General features: G+C 36.5%; 1 protein-coding gene across 6 annotated transcripts in view; it reads right to left on the reverse strand.

The window, feature by feature from the left end:
• The window catches only part of LOC138712568 (cubilin), a 909,639-nt gene that overhangs the window by 634,607 nt on the left and 256,450 nt on the right, over positions 1-18,582 (reverse strand). The gene's annotated exons all lie outside the window — the stretch shown is intronic.

Genomic DNA, 18,582 nt, shown 5'->3' on the forward strand with positions numbered 1-18,582 from the left:
AGAGAAGGCCTGACGGCCTTATCTCTACCAGGTTAAATAAATAAATACTAATACTAATACTAATAGGCCTACTATAAAAATTTGTAAAAATTGTAATTGTAATATTGTAAAATTTTGACTTGTTCCACAGCTTAAAGCTTCATTGCTCATGTAAGATCTGTGGAATAAAATGAATGAATGAATGAATGAAATGAATAAGGTCAAAGCGGAGAAGCAGAAGCAAATAGGAATGGAAGAAAAGAAGAATAAGAAATGGAATGGGGTATTTGGAACAGTGGAGAATGTAGCAAATCTGGTTAAACATGAATCTCGTACTAATTCCTGTGGAAAATAATGAAAAAGCCGTGTGCGTGTTTTATTTGCTGTGCAAATTCAGCTATACAGCGAGAGTTGGCCAGCCTGAACGCACCCTCGGGAGATATAAAAGAAGTTACCACTTACGATGCACAATACCGCCGCCGTAGTCCAAGCAAGCGTGACCCTCGCAAATAATACCCCGCAATCACGAGCTTAACGCCCTAAGATTCAGTATTATAAATTGCGCCCTCCCAGCAGGAAGCCTATCTTCAGACTCCATTTTAAGTCCCGCTTACAAAGTGTCGGCCTTGTTTGTACAGCCACTCCCCCAGAGGCTTATAAGTAATTACAAAATGGCCGCTTACTCTCTTTCAGCTACGCCTCAAAACAGGAAACCCACTTCCTTTTCCAGCTCATCAACTTCTCCACGAATCATGTCATGTCATTAATTGGCTCTGTTAAAGGGGGAAAGTAAGGGAATATCCCCATCTGTATTTTTTTCCCGTGTTCATTCTCAACCAGGGAATGTGTGTTTTTAATTGTACACCGTGTTCCGCTTATAAGTATAACAAAAGAAATAGCTATAACTTCTGAATTAATACAAGTATATAGTTGAAACCAACTGCTACAAAGAATGAAAACTGGGAATTTTTGTTACCTTATGTTCCATAAACCTCAACATGGCTTCCATTGGTGGCACGGGAAATATCCAACCGGTATTCAACCTCGACCCAAGTGTTATGAAGCATCTGTGGTGTAACATTGTTGACAGCAGCATAAATTCTTTCTTGTAAGTCTGCCAAATCACGTACTGGCGTCCTGTAGACCTGGTCCTTAACAAACCCCCACAGGAAAAAATCAGGTGGTGTTAGATCTGGTGATCTGGCAGGCCATGTGATGTACGGTGATCCTCTTCCGATCCATCTTGCAGGGAATTGTTCGTCTAAGAATGTGCGAACCATGTTGGCAAAGTGTGGTGGAGCCCCATCTTGCTGGAAAATTGCTCCATCTGGGAGTTGTGGCACAGCATACAGTTGCAACATATCCAGGTACGTGTTTGCAGTGACTGTCTTTTCAGCAAAGAAATAGGGACCAATGATTCTGTCACGCATGATCCCACACCAAACATTCCATTTAGGGGAATCCCGTTGGTGTTCAATTACGACACTTGGATTTTCCGACCCCCAGATGCGACAATTGTGTCGGTTTACTTTTCCACTGACGTGGAAGGTTGCCTCATCTGAGAAACAGACTCGAGTTAGAAATGTGTCGTCATCGTCCACTTTATCCAACATTGTTTCTGCAAAGCGTTTTCGTTCCAGTTTATCATTCGGCGTAATCATCTGATGAAGTTGCAGCTTGTACGCTCGCAAACGCAATCTTTTATGGAGCACTGTATGCACTGTTGTTGGTGGGATGTTCAACTGCACACTAGCCTGTCGAATGGATTTCCGCGGGCTTCTCTGAAATGCCTCGCGAATGCGTTCGACATTTTCGTCAGACACTTTACGCTTGGAATGTTTACCTGCATTAGACAACAAACTTCCTGTTTCTCTGAGCTGCCTATCCCATTTCATTATTGAGACGTACGTCGGTACAGCTTCCCTCGGTCTAAGATTGTACTGACGGCGAAACAAGCGCTGTACACGAATTATGGATCTATGTTCTGCTAATGACAGCACACAAAAGGCTTTCTGCTGTGGCGTCCACATGCTGACTGACTAAAGATACGATACGAATTCTCTTATTTAATGATCTGCGCATGCGTGAGTCTTCTAAAAATAAGTAACAACAATGGATTAAAACTTCCCAATTTCCTCTTTACAATGGTACCAATCTTAACCCATTTGCATGCATTGTTATGAAATTATAACTATTTCTTTTATTATACTTATAAGCGGAACACGGTGTACAATTACTACCACACCGGTCTCAATAGCGATATCTTTTCTGAAATTGCATTTCAGAAAACTTACCTTTTTCCCGAACGGCGATCTAGACATTTTCGCCTCTAGGCTGAATTTGCTATACTGAGGTAATTCTGAATAACGTTTGTAAATATCAGCTGGGTAACAACATTTAAAAAAGTTAACCTTTGAAGTATATCCTTTAGGCCAGCGTTTCTCAAACTTTTTTGAAGTGGGGACCACTTTTTAAAGTCAGAACAGTTCCTCGGACCACCTTACTCTTATTCTCTTCGAAAGCAAATTTATCATTTTCGTAGCATAGTTTAATACCAGTATACCTACATTTTAAAATCGAATTAAGGTTCGGTACTTTGGTCCTCTGTTATGAATTCGGGTGGTCCCTGGCTGGGTTACAGGCGCGGCGCCAGATGTGCAGAGAAAAGATGTCGAGAAACACCACGTCTATAGTGCTTTAAATCCCTCTTTTGTTACTGAGAGTAGAGTGGGAAGTCGATAGATGGGTAGGATAATAAATTTCATAAAATGTCAGTACTGAGAGAAAAAGTGAAATTCGATTGTCATGCGTCATTTCCAAACTCTGAGATTTTAAGCTATAGTGTGATACGCAGTTCGTTTGGATTTTATTTTTTCTTCTGTCTTTTTTGAAGGACCACAAGGGCAGATCTCGAGGACCACAGGTGTTCCGCGGACCATAGTTTGAGAAACGCTGCTTTAGGCTATCACTCACCCTGTTCAACATGTACTTGGAGGATCTAGTGAAGAACGTTTTTCACAATATGAGAGAGTCGATAGTAGGAGGAAGAAGAAGTGCATAAGATTTGCTGATGTTATGGCGTTGTTAGCAGAAGAGGAGACGAGACTAAGGGATATGCTACTGGAGCTAAATGACAGTTGTGAGCAGTATGGGATGAAGATAAATGCAAACAAGACGAAGACCATGGTTATAGGAAGAAAAATACAGAAGGTACATTTGCTAATTCTAAATGAGGCAGTAGAGCAAGTGGACAGCTTCAAATACTTGGGGTGTACTACGTGGTACATTCATTAAGTTCTGAGACTGAGGGCATAGTGGTGGTGTGGTGCACTAGAACGGATAGGTGGCGCCGTGATATGGTACCTTGGCAGTTAGTCTCTCGTCCCAGCATCATACAGTTACGTGCATATAGAGTAAGCAGAACTACGGTCATTGTTGTGACGGTGATTTGAATGCGCGCGTCGGAACTCGAGTATGTTGCAGTTTGAGCAACGGGCAAACGTCACGTTCTGTCAGAAATTAGGCGAAACTGCTATAACCGATCATAACTGGAGACGAAACATGGTGTTTCCTTTACGATCCGCAACTGAAGCGACAATACGCCACCTGGAAAACGCCATTATTTCTACGACAGAAAAATCCGCAACAAGACAGGTCAAAAGGCAAGGTGATGCTTTAACAGTTTTTTTTTTATTCAAATGGAATTGTTCACATAGAATTCATCCCACAAGGTGCAACTGTAGACAAGATCCTCTACAAAGAGATTCTTGGCCCTTTTACGCAATTCAATTCGTCGTAAGCGTCCTGAGCTTTGGCATAGGAAGAATTGGCTGTTGCTACACGACAACGCCCCTGCACATCGCTCCATCCTTGTCCAAGAGGAACTTGCAAGGCAACAGGTCGCTGTTTTGCCACACCCTCCGTACTCACCTGATCTCGCGCCATGCGATTTTTTTTCTCTTTCCCCTCAAGAAATCAATCCTACGTGGGCGTAATTTTTATGCGGCCGAAAAGGTCATGACTGCCACAAGAGAAGCCATACGGCGTCTTCCTGCCAACATCTTTCAGCAGTTCTTCCAGCAGCTACACCAACGTTGGCAGACGTGCATAGCGGCCAACGGCGACTATATTGAGGGAGGATGTCGATCTGTTTAAGTGTACGCAGTATCACGCGGCATCTTCTGAGACATCCAGATTCTTGTGGGTGCCTACCCTTCAGGCGTCAGTGTCAGAACTTAATGACTGTACCACGTATAAGCAGTAACATGAGCTGCTGCCAGGAAGTCAAAAGCAGGGTAGCAATGGCAAAGGAAACTTTTAAAAGAAAAAACAGCATCTTTCACGGACTTCTGGAAAAATAACTAAGGAAGAGATTAGTGAAATGTTTTGTGTGAAGTGTGGCGTTATATGGAGCAGAAACATGGACATTACGACGAAGTGAAGAAAAGCGAATAGAACGATTTGTAATGTGGATATGGAGAAGAATGGAGCATGTGAAATGGACAGACAGAATAAGAAATGAAGCTGTGTTGGAAAGAATGAGTGAAGAAAGAATGATGCTGAAATTGATCAGAAAGAGAGAAAGGGATCAATTGGGTCACTGGTTGAGAAGAAACTGCCTACTGAAGGATGCACTGGAAGAAATGGTGAACGGGAGAAGAGTTCGGGGCAGAAGAAGGTATCAGATGATAGATGACTTTAAGATATATGATTCATGTGGAGACTAAGAGGAAGGCAGATATTGGATGCATACATACCAGTACATACTGCCCGTTGTACACCAAAACTCCAGCATATTATACCAAAAATACACAGTGTCCCACCTAGAGGGATCGAGTAATACACCCTCACTAATTGAAATCAGATAAAGATATAGTCCTGAATTACATCTGACAAGATAGAGAAACTGTCTATGTTTGTGCAACAAAGTTTGAAAACAGCTGCATGCGTAACTTTCGTTTGTTTATGCGTAACTTTCACTTGTTTTGTTGTTAAGGAACTAAAACAAGCCTAGCGCCATTTTGTAGGAGAACACATTACGGTAAACACGATGTGGACACCACAACAGAAAGTTCAGTGCGTGCTATGACTTGCAGAAGAAAAATCTGTTACGCGAGCCGAAGGATGGCAGAGCTAGCCGTCGAAAGCTTGGAAGCAAATCTCCAACTCACCTGGCTGAGAACCCGAGAAGAGTTACTCTACATCAAATGCCAGGAAAGCCTCAAGTCATACAAGGTTCTTACTTACTTCTTTGCAAATGGCTTTTAAGGAACCCGAAGGTTCATTGCCGCCCTCGCATAAGCCCGCCATCGGTCCCTATCCTGTTCAAGATTAATCCAGTCTCTATCATTATACCCCACCTCCCTCAAATCCATTTTAATATTATCCTCCCACCTCCCATCTACGTCTCGGCCTCCCTAAAGGTCTTTTCCCTCCGGTCTCCCAACTAACACTCTATATGCATTTCTGGATTCGCCCATACGTGCTACATGCCCTGCCCATCTCAAACGTCTGGATTTTAAGTTCCTAATTATGTCAGGTGAAGAATACAATGCGTGCAGTTCTGTGTTTAACTTTCTCCATTCTCCTGTAACTTCATCCCGCTTAGCCCCAAATATTTTCCTAAGCACCTTATTCTCAAACACCCTTAACCTATGTTCCTCTCTCAGAGTGAGAGTCCAAGTTTCACAACCATACAGAAGAACCGGTAATATAACTGTTTTATAAATTCTAACTTTCAGATTTTTGGACAGCAGACTGGATGATAAGAGCTTCTCAACCGAATAATAACAGGCATTTCCCATATTTATTCTGCGTTTAATTTCCTCCCGAGTATAATTTATATTTGTTACAAGGTTCTTACATTTTTTTAGTATATTTTCGTCACACCTTCATGTTAGCATTTATGACGTGACTAGCACAAAAAATTTAATCTACTTGATAACCTCGTTGCTGTTATCTGTGTCTCTAGTTTTCAAGTAATTTGTCTAGTGCTGGTGGCAGAATATTGGCTGCCTATGCGACCTCTTTAGGCCCAGTGTTCACCTACACACAAGTTGTATGTGGTACAGGGTGATTGCGATTTAGTAATCAGATGGATCGGGATAATTTGTTCGTGAAAATGAAGCTTCTTTAGTTATTACTTCAATTAATATATGGCGAAGATAAGTCAGTGTTGTCAATAGCACATAAATATACCCGCATTATAGATTAAAAATTTCATCCCATTATAATGATTGTAAAAAGCATTAGTTTTAGCGGGAAGCCGCTGATATTGTCAATTATGAGAATAATTTATAAGGTCCCTGAGCCAAATAACGCCATGTATATCTTTAACGCCACCCTATTAAAATTTGTTAACGACACAAGTTTTCGGTAGTGCACTACTGTAGCCTGCATTCGCTTGCAATCTAGTGATGAAATGAGTTACTAGCTGCCCGCTGACATTTACGAGTGACATTATATTCCATCATTTTCCTGTTGTGTGTTGATAGTGAATGGCTGTTCTTATATCAAGGTAAGAGGCAATATTTTATTTTGTGTGTTGAGCAAATAATAACTATATTAAACTATATATTTTCGTGATCCTTAAACATTCTTCTACGTATAGAAAGTATTTGCTATCTATAAAATTTGAAAATGTTAGAGAAACAGGCATGTCATGTTATCAAGTACTCAGTAGCGCTTTAATGCCATGTGGCGTTAAAGGTCTACAGACAAAATTTTAGGTTATGTTAGTACTAAGGCTGACAGTACAGCATCAGTGTGAAAACATCAGGAAAATCACTAAGCTTTCAACTTACAAATGTTCAGAATGTGCAGTGATGGTATTGGTTCAATTGCTTATCGAACTTTAATTTTTTTTTTATTTTACATAACTTAATTTTTTTGTTTTACTTATTGGAAAACACTCATATTAAACTGAGATAAATGCTTTTGTGTTTAGTAACCTTCTACTGTGTCATATTGTCTCTTTTTTTTTTTAAAGTAAAGAGACGCTGGAAAACATATTTTCCTAATCCATCTGGTGTTTCAGTTTCAGATCAAGAATCATTCATTAGTATTGAGTGATTTTGTCTCTTTCATTAACAGAAACTCAAATTTAGTCGCTTAGTTCAATTTGTGTTGCTTAGGAAAAATAATTCATTAATAATTATAAGTGTATAGGTTACTAGAAAATAGGTGGCGTTAATTGGACAACCTGTTCCTAATAACGCCAGTTTACAAAGTTTTCCTATTTGAGTTCTAATTCTTGTTCGGTATATAATATATCCATTTTCATTGTGCTATTTTGTAAAGATAAGATTACAGTTTCTATTTCATAATTTTCGTGTTTGTACATAACTTATTTCCAGAGTAAAAGCGACTGAAGTGTTAAGGTGGCGTTATTTGGTACGTGTACCTTACTTATCTACATCACCATTTTCCACAAAACTTTTTTACTCGTCCAAACAATAATGTCATCTATTGAGAAGTAGCGGAACTATTTCAAAGTTTGTCAATTTGTTATATCTTTAGTTCTGACTTATCCCATTGTTAGAAAGTTCGTTTACACGATCAGAAAACTGTAGGTTAGAGACTTTTGAACTACAGTGTACATGTTTTGCAACCCCTGCACAAGCGAATTCAGAGGCGAGCCATTAATGTTAGGACCGATACAAATTGAACACGATAGGATCAACCCAGAGACATCTCGCAAGAAATCTCTGCGGTCCAATAAAAGTGAGGGAGTGACAATCGACAATCGGACAGTGACAGCGCCGGGTGTGGAGGGAGGGGGTGTGAAGGACAATCGCGAACTCGCATTCAAGACTCGCTTACACTACAGGGCGCTATAAATGAAGCTGCAGTTCTTCTTCCAAGTTGTAAATGTTTCTGAATAGATAATATTTATACTTAACTAATATTCTAATTAATAATACTTACTTACTGGCTGTTAAGGAACCCGCAGGTTCATTGCCACCCTCACATAAGCCCGCCATTGGTCCCTATCCTGGGCAAGATTAATCCAGTCTCTACCATCATATCCCACCTCCCTCAAATCCATTTTAATATTATCCTCCCATCTACGTCTCGGCTTCCACAAAGGTCTCTTTCCCTCCGGTCTCCCAACTAACACTCTATATGCATACCCTGCCCATCTCAAACGTTTGGATTTAATGTTCCTAATTATGTCAGGTGAAGAGTACAATGCGTGCAATTCTGTGTTGTGTAACTTCCCCCTTTCTCCTGTAAATTCATCCCTCTTAGCCCCAAATATTTTCCTAAGAACCTTATTCTCAAACACCCTTAATCTCTGTTCCTAATTAGGAACATTAAATCCAGACGTTTGAGATGGGCCGGGCATGTAGCACGTATGGGCAAATCCAGAAATGCATATAGAGTGTTAGTTGGGAGGCCGGAGGGAAAAAGACCTTTGGGGAGACCGAGACGTAGATGGGAAGATAATATTACAATAGATTTGAGGGAGGTGGGATATGATGGTAGAGATTGGATTAATCTTGCTCAGGACAGGGACCAATGGCGGGCTTATGTGAGGGCGGCAATGAACCTCCGGGTTCCTTAAAAGCCAGTAAGTAAGTCATATTCATCCTCATCATCTCATTCCATAGTCATATTCAGCAAATGCATGAACTATTCCCCTCATAACCTTATGGTAAGTCTAGAGATTGGTTTAATTTTTCACAGCACGTAATAGTAATATGCGTCACAAGAGCGGTATGTTGATGTTTTCATGTTCGAGGAAAAGATTGAAAAAGCGAAACGTAGTTGAGCTTTTTCAATTTCCGAGAACATGAAAACAAACATACCGCTCGTGTATCGTACATTATTTTGTGCGAAGATCGTTTATTACATACCTGAAAGAGGAATTTCTAATTAGTTGCAATGAAATCTCCATCTTGGTTTCTGTTCAATGACGGCAACTTTGGAAAACAAATATATCTATCTTCAACATTGTTGCTATAAAATGTTTTCTGTGTATACTATATTCCAGCAGGCCGTGATATACGTGTGACTTTTTTTTCCCCCAGTCTGTAAATGCAAACTTAAAACAAACGGCTTCCTTAATGTTACATGCATCACGAATGCAGTAACTTTAGTGGAGTTGTAGAGTTTACTTAATTTTTGCAAATATTTAAAAACAATAATTAACAGTGCAATTCAGGTGAAATTGCAGTGGTAAGTTTCCAATTTATAATTATTACTATATTGAACGTCTCTAAAAATAATATGTTAAAAGCCTAAAGCAGTAAAATCAATATGTCACTTAAGCGGTAAGAAGAGGGAAATTGTTATTTGTGTTAGGTTGGGAATACAGAATGTGGAATTTTAGACTTACCGCGGGTTGGTTTTGTGCGGAAACCAAGCAAATACGCACGATCTCGCACAAATATATTTTCAGATTACATTTGAAACGCTAAAACTGAAATTTAATAGCTTTGTCAATTGTTAAGGATGTTCAATTCACATTATTCAAATTTTTAATAAATAGAAGGCGCTTATCAGCTTGCATTATACAAATTATTTCGAGGGTCCTCCAAAATGAAATATGACCTTCAAGGGGTTCATGACAATGAGAAGGTTGGTAACCATTGCCTTATACCATGAAGATACGGCGCGGAACCAGGAAGTGTTATAAACCTGATAAATAAAAATGTGAAATTCACATTGCGAGTTTTATTTACCTTTCCGTACGCGCCATGCTTCTCGAGTAGACGAAGACAACGAGCTGCAAAGTTAATTTATATCAGTGCTGCAATTTTGTTTTATCTGAGAATTGCGAAATATTGAGTTAATGAGAAGGTGTGTGATGCAGCGTCTGACGTCTGGGAGACGTGTAAGAAACTGTACGTCAATATGGGGAAGATGTGTTGCGGCGTTGCCTGCATCCGGAGATAACACGAGGCGGGGCATGGGGTGCGGCAGGCCAATGCGACGACGACGTGTTAATTGTTACAACGGGGCTAACCTCCAGATAAGACACGCTGCAGCATCCTCCAGCTACTCGTGAATCTGCTCTGAGAAAGAAAAGGTAGATATTACTGGTGAATTCAACGAGAGAACTTATCTTATGTGACAAAGATGACAAAATATATTTTAATTGAACAATTAAATTAATTTATCACGTTGGGAATGATATTACCGCACATAATTTATTTTCTTGCATTATTATTCAAAAGGCTGCTGTCCAAAAATCTGAAAGTTAGAATTTATAAAACAGTTCTATTATTACCGGTTGTTCTTTATGGTTGTGAAACTTGGACTCTCGCTTTGAGACAGGAACATAGGTTAAGGATGTTTGGGAATAAGGTGCTTAGGAAAATATTTGGGGCGAGGGATGAAGTTACAAGAGAATGGAGAAAGTTACACAACGCAGAACTGCACGCATTGTATTCTTCACCTGACATAATTAGGAACATTAAATCCAGACGTTTGAGATGGGCAGGGCATGTAGCACGTATGGGCGAATCCAGAAATGCATATAGAGTGTTAGTTGGGACGCCGGAGGGAAAAGAGACCTTTGCAGAGGCCGAGACGTAGATGGGAAGATAATATTAAAATGGATTTGAGGGAGGTGGGATATAATGGTAGACACTGGATTAGTCTTGCTCTGGATAGGGACCGATGGCGGGTTTATGTGAGGGCAGCAATGAACATCCGGGGTCCTTAAAAGCCAGTAAGTAAGTAAGTATTATTCAAAAGGCAGACCAAAATTAACTCGTTTAATATTAAGCCAATAGAATGATGATCCATCTTTTTATGCTTTATAGACAAAAGAGAGTCTCTATGACCCCTCACGTTGAGAGAGGAACAGAGATTAACGGTGTTTGAGAATAAGGTGCTTAGGAAAATATTTGGGACTAAGAGGGATGAAGTTACAGGAGAATGGAGAAAGTTACACAACGCAGAGCTGCACGAATTGTATACTTCACCTGACATAATTAGGAACATTAAATCCAGAGGTCTGAGATGGGCAGGGCATGTAGCACGTATGGGCGAATCCAGAAATGCATATAGAGTGTTAGTTGGGAGGCCGGAGGGAAAAAGACCCTTGGGGAGGCCGAGACGTAGATGGGAAGATAATATTAAAATGGATTTGAGGGAGGTGGGATATGATGGTAGAGACTGGATTAATCTTGCTCAAGATAGGGACCAATGGCGTGTTTATGTGAGGGCAGCAATGAACATCCGAGGTTCTTAAAAGCCATTAAGTAAGTAAGTAAGTAAGTAAGTAAGTAAGTAAGTATTATTCAAAAGGCAATATATAGCCAATAAAATGATAATCTATCTTTTTATGCTTTATACACAAAAGAGAGTCTCTATGACCCCTCACTTTGAGAGAGGAACAGAGATTAACGGTGTTTGAGAATAAGGTTCTTAGGAAAATATTTGTGGCTAAGAGGGATGAAGTTACAGGAGAATGGAAAAAGTTACACAACGCAGAGCTGCACGCATTGTATACTTCACCTGACATAATTAGGAACTTAAAATCCAGAGTTTGAGATGGGCAGGGCATGTAACACGTATCGGCGAATCCAGAAATGCATATAGAGTGTTAGCTGGGAGGGTGGAGCGAAAAAGATCTTTCGGGAGGCCAAGACGTAGATGGGAAGATAATATTAAAATGGATTTGTGGGAGGTGGGATATGACGGTAGAGATTGGATTAATCTTGCTCTGGATAGGGACCAATGGAGGGTTTATGTGAGGGCGGCAATGAACATCCGGGTTCCTTAAAAGCCAGTAAGTAAGAAAGTAAGTGAGTAAGTAAGTAAGTAAGTAAGTATTATTCGAAAGCCAGACCAAAATTAACTCGTTTAATATAAAGCCAATAGAATGATGATCTATCTTTTTATGCTTTATACACAAAAGAGAGTCTCTATGATCCCTAAATTACAACATTTAATTTCATTTATACCAGGGTTGTTCAAATTAATTGATTAAAATGGAATTTTTATTGTTTTAATAAATAGTACACACTTTTCTGCATTGAAAACTGAAATATTTTGCTGCCTGAAGGACCCAAGTGGTCTTTAAAATTTAATTCCGATATAAATTGCAATTGTTCAGTTATTAATGAAGTTATTGAGGTTAAATACTTAGGTATAATTATTGATAACCATTTACAATGGAATAAACATATTCATTATATTTGTAATGAATTACGTAAAATAGTATGTTACTTTGTTGTTCTAAGAAATATTTTATCAATTAACTGTTTACGTATAATTTATTTAGCGTTATTTCAATCTATATTTATCTATGGTATTATAGGTTAGGTTGGAACTTATAAATCCAAACTTTATCCGTTAATTTTACTACAGAAATTTGTTTTATAAAAGCAGAAAGATTACCCAACTGAATTGTTGTTTAGCCATTTCAAAGTTTTCAACATTAAATAAATGTATTATTTTATTTTATTAAAATATTTTGACAGAAATTTTAATAACTTTGAAAGGTATATACATAAAAATAGAAATAAAAATATGAATTCTCTGCGTTTGTCTGAACCCAAATGTAAAATAATGCAGCTTTTTATCATAGCAAGAATCAAGGTCCCAGATTATTAAACAAATTTTATTCCAATATTATTTTAACTACGAATTCTCTCCAAAATAATAAAAAAAATTAAAAATTTGTATTGGATTTATAGTTAGGGTTTAAACAAATTAAACACTTTTTAATCTGTATCCACTCTCAATTTTAATTTTATTTTTGTCTGTATTGGAATCCCCTCCTTAGCACGAGTCTTACTCATTCAGAAGTGGGCTAGTTTATCTTTCATTGTATTTATTAACTTGTATTCATTTCAAACTTACTAGCAATAAAATAAATAAAAAATAAATAAATAAATAAATATAAATGAATAAATAAATAAATAAAAAATAAATAAATAAAGAAGTAAATAAATAAATAAATAAAATACGACAGCGTGGCGGAATGTGCCACTCCCCCTTTCAGTAGCCATTTTGGAGTTTCTGTGTTATTAAAAACATTTCTTGGAATTTAGACAGACAAACTATTTGACCAGTGTTAGGAAGGCTGTGACTTACTACTCGTACTTCCTTATGGATGGAGTGCACTGTATGAGGTGAGATAGTAGATAAATACCCATAGCAGTTACTTTTAAACGTCGTTTTCCGTAACTTACATTTTTCAATGCTTATGTTCCTTTTTCTCTGCAACTTTTAGGAGTAAAAATATGAAATTTGGCACACAAGCTTAAAATTACTGTATTATCTACAATTCCATGCAACAAGATTTTGATTCGTTAATAGTTGTGAGTTGTATACATTACAAACCTTAGACAAAATAAAAATTAAATAAATAAATAAATCTATACTAATAATAAATCTGTAGCCGAAATTTTTCTGGTAATTTTCGATTTTACAAAAATAATTGGTCCTAACATATATAATTAACCACCCTGAAACCGCAAATCACTTTTTTGAAATTTTTGTTTGTATGTCTGTCTGTCTGTCTGTCTGTCTGTATGTTTGTTACCTTTTCACGCGATAATGGCTGAATGGATTTCGATGAAAATTGGAATATAAATTAAGTACGTTGTAACTTAGATTTTAGGCTATATGGAATTCAAAATACATTATTTAAAAGGGGGGTTATAAGGGGGCCTGAATTAAATAAATCGAAATATCTCGCTTATTATTTTTTTTGTGAAAAATGTTACATAAAAAGATTCTTTAAAAATAATTTGCGATAAGTTTTATTCATTGAAACATTTTGATAGGACTGATATTTAATGAGATAAATGAGTTTAAAAATTAAAATAACTGCCGTCTAAGGCCGCATAATGAAATAAAAAACAAATGACTTCGTACATAAGCGGCCTTGGACAGCAACAATCGATAGCTATGAAAGATAGCCTACAGAGAATATTTCTGTGTTTGTATGAAGTAATATCGGAAGCTAAATTAACCGATTTGTATAATTAATTATTATTTCACCATTGGAAAGTGTAGTTTCTCTGGATGGACATAATGCTATAATGTTATTACAGTAACTTCTGATATAATATAATATAATATGTAATGTAATATTATATAATATAATTTAAGTTATTTGAAGGGTTCAAAACCATAGTGGGCCAAACGCCATTTACTGAATACGTAGAAAACAAGGGTTAAAATTAAGTTATTACCATAATTTAATGGAAACATATAGCAAGTAAAATAAAGTATAGACATTAAATCTAAATGATTCCAATGTTCATTAAACTATGGTTGCATGTAATAACAACTAAGAAACATGTTAAAGGAATTGTCATTGCAACAAATGAATGCTCTCTGAACCGAAATGATCGCATTTTAATTATTTAAACACAATTTAAATTAAGTAACATATTAAACGATATATCCTTCTATCAAACACGAATGCTCCCTGGATCAAACGTCCTATTTTAATTATGTAATTACTTTATATTTATTTCTAACGGGTGCAGCGGAGCGCACGGGTACGACTAATAAATAAATAAAATAAAATATTTGGTTGCAAAGAAATATTACTTTAGGTATTGGTAACACATGTGCAAAGTTTTAGTTTTATTCGTTTAGCAAATTTTTAGAAAAAGGTACGTCATTTTTTAATTTTTTAAATGAAAAATTTGAAAAATAAAAACTATTATTCATAAAATTCAGGAAAAAAAGCTGAAGGTAAAGAAAACAAAAACACATCCAAATGAAATTCTCAACACAACTCAATTTCGAAACATACACACTCTTTGACTCCACATTACACTACACAAACACACCCCCATAGGAAACACAAACAAAAGGCGCCAAGACCAGCACCAACCAGTTCTGAAGATGGCCCATAACAGGCTGAAACTAGTTAGCCAGGTAGTGTAATATTTAACACGCGAAAGATGTAAGATAATACGTATTTCTAAAGAAAACCCTTTATAAAACTAACATTTCAAATTTCAAGGACTTAGGCTCAAAAATGTGAAAGTTATAGGCAATTCAGTAACATAATGTTATTTCTCATCCCTCTCTCTTTAATACGAAATATGATTTTTCGTTTCCTTGAGGTTCATCTAAAAAAAGAGATTTTATTGTTTTACTGTGTTATATACAACACAAAGCCTTTCGATTAATCGATCAATTTCTGCTGTAAGATTAATCGAAAAAAATATTTAATTGAATAATCGAGTCGATTAAAATTAATCGGTTATAGTTGATACTAATTACTATTTTGTTAATACAAACTCATACTAAAAATTTCGACAATATTTATCTCTCGGAAATTGCTTACTTAAAAGCACAATAGTACTGTTATTTTCTAACTGTAAACCAGGTAGTGTAGGAAAAATCTTTGCACAAACACTTCAGAAAGGGATGGAGATATAAGCACAGTGACCTAGTCTATCTCTATTGAAAGTTGAAACACAATACGAAAATCTTCTTAAGTTTTATGGTTTTCCAAGAAAACTTCCACCTTGTTGTCAGCTCATCTTCCTAGCATATGAAATGCATACTTTTCTGGGATTCGTCCCCGTCATTCCTTATAAAATAGCCATGTCTGCACTGTGTGCAAGTGAGAGCATAACTATCTTCTTTTTCTAAAATCTGGTAATTCGGATTACAATAGGGGCCAGTCTTTTGTTTCGACCGCTGTACTTTTGCAGGTGCTTGCAGTTACTGTACTGAGTTTGTACATGATGGTTGTGTGTTTAGTTTGATAAAGGAAAAAATTCAGTTTTCTGTGGTTTGTCAAAAGTGTAAACTCCATTATGTCCTATGAGAATTTGAGAGGTAAACTCAGTGAAACGTTTGGATTTAAATTGAACGATCGTGGAGAAGTGCTTGACAGAAAAAGTTTTTTCGTGTTTAATGATGCAGGAAACATTGTTACTAAACGTAGAGTGGCACTTAATTCGGAGCATGTGAATGCACTCTTATGTTTAAAATCATGGATGAAGCAGTATTAACTAGGTGAGTCTTCATACTTTTTTTATTTATGTTTGTCTCGAATATTCCCGGAGAAATTGACACAAATTATATGCTTCATAGTAAATATGTTAGTAAATAATTAAAATAGTTGTTTTGTGTAATATAACGGTACTTTTTCTTACCGTAGGCTTTATTATAGAATAGTTTTTATTTATAGTCCTAGGTTGATTGCAGTAATTGTAATTATTGTATATTATATATCACTGCCACCGGGTGTATACCCAATTGTAGTGTTAATAAATACATACATATACAGATATATAACATTTAATACTTATGCTTATCACCGAACACAAGTTAAATTTAACAATAATTGTGTATTATAATATATTAAAAGTTTTTCCAACTCGATCAAAACTCGATTAACCTATCGATTAAATTCAAATAGTTACTCGATTAAATATTTTTATCGATCGACAGCACTAGTCTATATATATATATTTTGAACTGGTAATGGAAATTACGGGAAAACGGCTGAACGGATTTTAATAAATAGCTCCTCATTTTGAAGCTTGGAACTCAAAGTTTTTCGGAAAAATAGTAGTTTTCAGTGAAATGTCAATTTTCCTACATAATTTTCCTATTTTCCAAAATCCATCTGTCGTCAGTTTTGAGAACTAGCTAACTGCATTCAGGAGAAGCGAAGCGAGCATCAAGTCGGCCGTGTTGCATTTCAGAATAAAACAAAACACACACTACAGTAAACAATATTACACGAAGGCCATGATCTGCAAGAATGCTGACATATTTAGAGCTCAAATTAAATTGGTTATTAAAAACTTAACTTACTAAAAATAATTTACAGGTTCGATTCTGTGGTGTATAATTTTCTGGGTACAGCTGTGTATTGGATACTAAAAACTACAAAACTTGAGGTGGTTTGATGACATTATTACTATTAGAAATGAAATATTATTGTAGTTGATGCCGTGATGTGACTATTTTTCATTAATTATACATATTAATGCTATATTGATGATATGAAACTGAAACGTTTTGGGGTTATATAAGTAGATGTAGAGAATAACTTAAATTAGATTTTGATTTCTATATTTTACTGAGTGGCGGCGATATTGTATATATAGTATATGTTACTGAAAGCTATAAAACTTACGTAAGATAATATTATTAAAAATCAAATATTTTTATAGTTATTAATCAAGTGGGGTTGTGTCTTTTTCATATATTTAATGGCGATGTGGTGTAGATATTTATATGCGTGGTTCTCTTCAGTATTGGCTTGAGAGAGAGAGTATCTTTCATTATTACGGAAGCAAATAACTTTCAGAATGTCTGGTATTCTTCATTGAAAATAAACCTGAAAAATGTTTATTTGAACGTCTAATGAACTTAGTTTGCAGTATTTGCTGCACAAGCCATTAGTATTAATTGAATCACTAAATATGAAAAGGGAATAAGTCACAGTTTTGGCAAAAATGAGTTAAGACTGTAGCCATACTAATTTAGGTATGCTCTTTCATTTTGCATGAAAAGGGAACAGGTCCCTCATCTCCTTAGTTTAGATTTCAACACTTTAGTTTTCATGTTTAGTTTGAAAAGGAGCTTAGTCCAAGACTTGTTCCCTTCTCATAAGGAATTCAAGTTTGTTGTTCCTGCCATCTGGAGGAAAAATATGTATCACTAGTAAAATGGCGTCAACCGATGAAAATAGTACTTCTTCACGTCCTGTAAAACGCAAGAAAGGTGTTGTAAACAGTGATCACTACAAGCAAAATTGAATAAAAATGGCTAAGTCAGGGGTTTATAATATGTAAACCCTGCCGCCGCCGGTGCGATTTTTTCTCCTATAATATTAAGTTGTTACCATAACAGATGTATTCTGTAGGACCAAAAAATATTAATCTTTAGGCCTACGTAGATTCTTCGAGCAACAGTACATATTACTCTACAGCTTACTGTGCATATTACTGTGGAATCCCGGCCACTAAGTCACTCAACTGAGTGCGCTCCTTGTATAAAGACAATTAATATAAAAAATGTCAGCATACATGTCCAACTTGGAGTCAGGCCACGAAGGGAAAAACACTGGAGGAGAGGGGTTCGATCCGGTGCTGCGGATTGAACTTCGGTGTAGCTCAATGGTGAGAGCGCTTGGTACGTAGAACCAAGGACCCGGGTTCGATCCCGACGCTGGAGCGAATTTTTCTTCTCTAATACTAATTGAATAATGGAGATAACGATACATTTTGTTTAATATTTGTGCAATATATTTCGTTAGATATGAAAAGGGAACAAGTCCCCACACAAAAATGTTTTGGTTTATGTAATAACCGACAGCTTTCAATGTTTCTATGTGCTACACTCTACTGTTGTTCATAAATCGGTATACAATAAAGCTTTTGATTTGAATAATGGAGATAACTTAATATTTTTTGCAATATATTTCGTTAGATATGAAAGGGGAACAAGTCCACAACCAAAAATTGTTTCTATAGGGCAGGATAAATTGAGAAATTTACATTTTTTTACGTAAATATCTTGTGTAGTCATGATTGGTTCATAGAAATATTTTCGATGCAATTTGTTTATATTTCGTTGTGTGCGGAAGTTATTTGTGTTTTTCTTAAAAGTAACTGAAGGTGACTTATTCCCTTTTCGAATTTAGTGATTCAA

This window comes from Periplaneta americana, chromosome 13 (assembly GCF_040183065.1).
Source record: "Periplaneta americana isolate PAMFEO1 chromosome 13, P.americana_PAMFEO1_priV1, whole genome shotgun sequence".
Classification (NCBI taxonomy): domain Eukaryota; kingdom Metazoa; phylum Arthropoda; class Insecta; order Blattodea; family Blattidae; genus Periplaneta; species Periplaneta americana.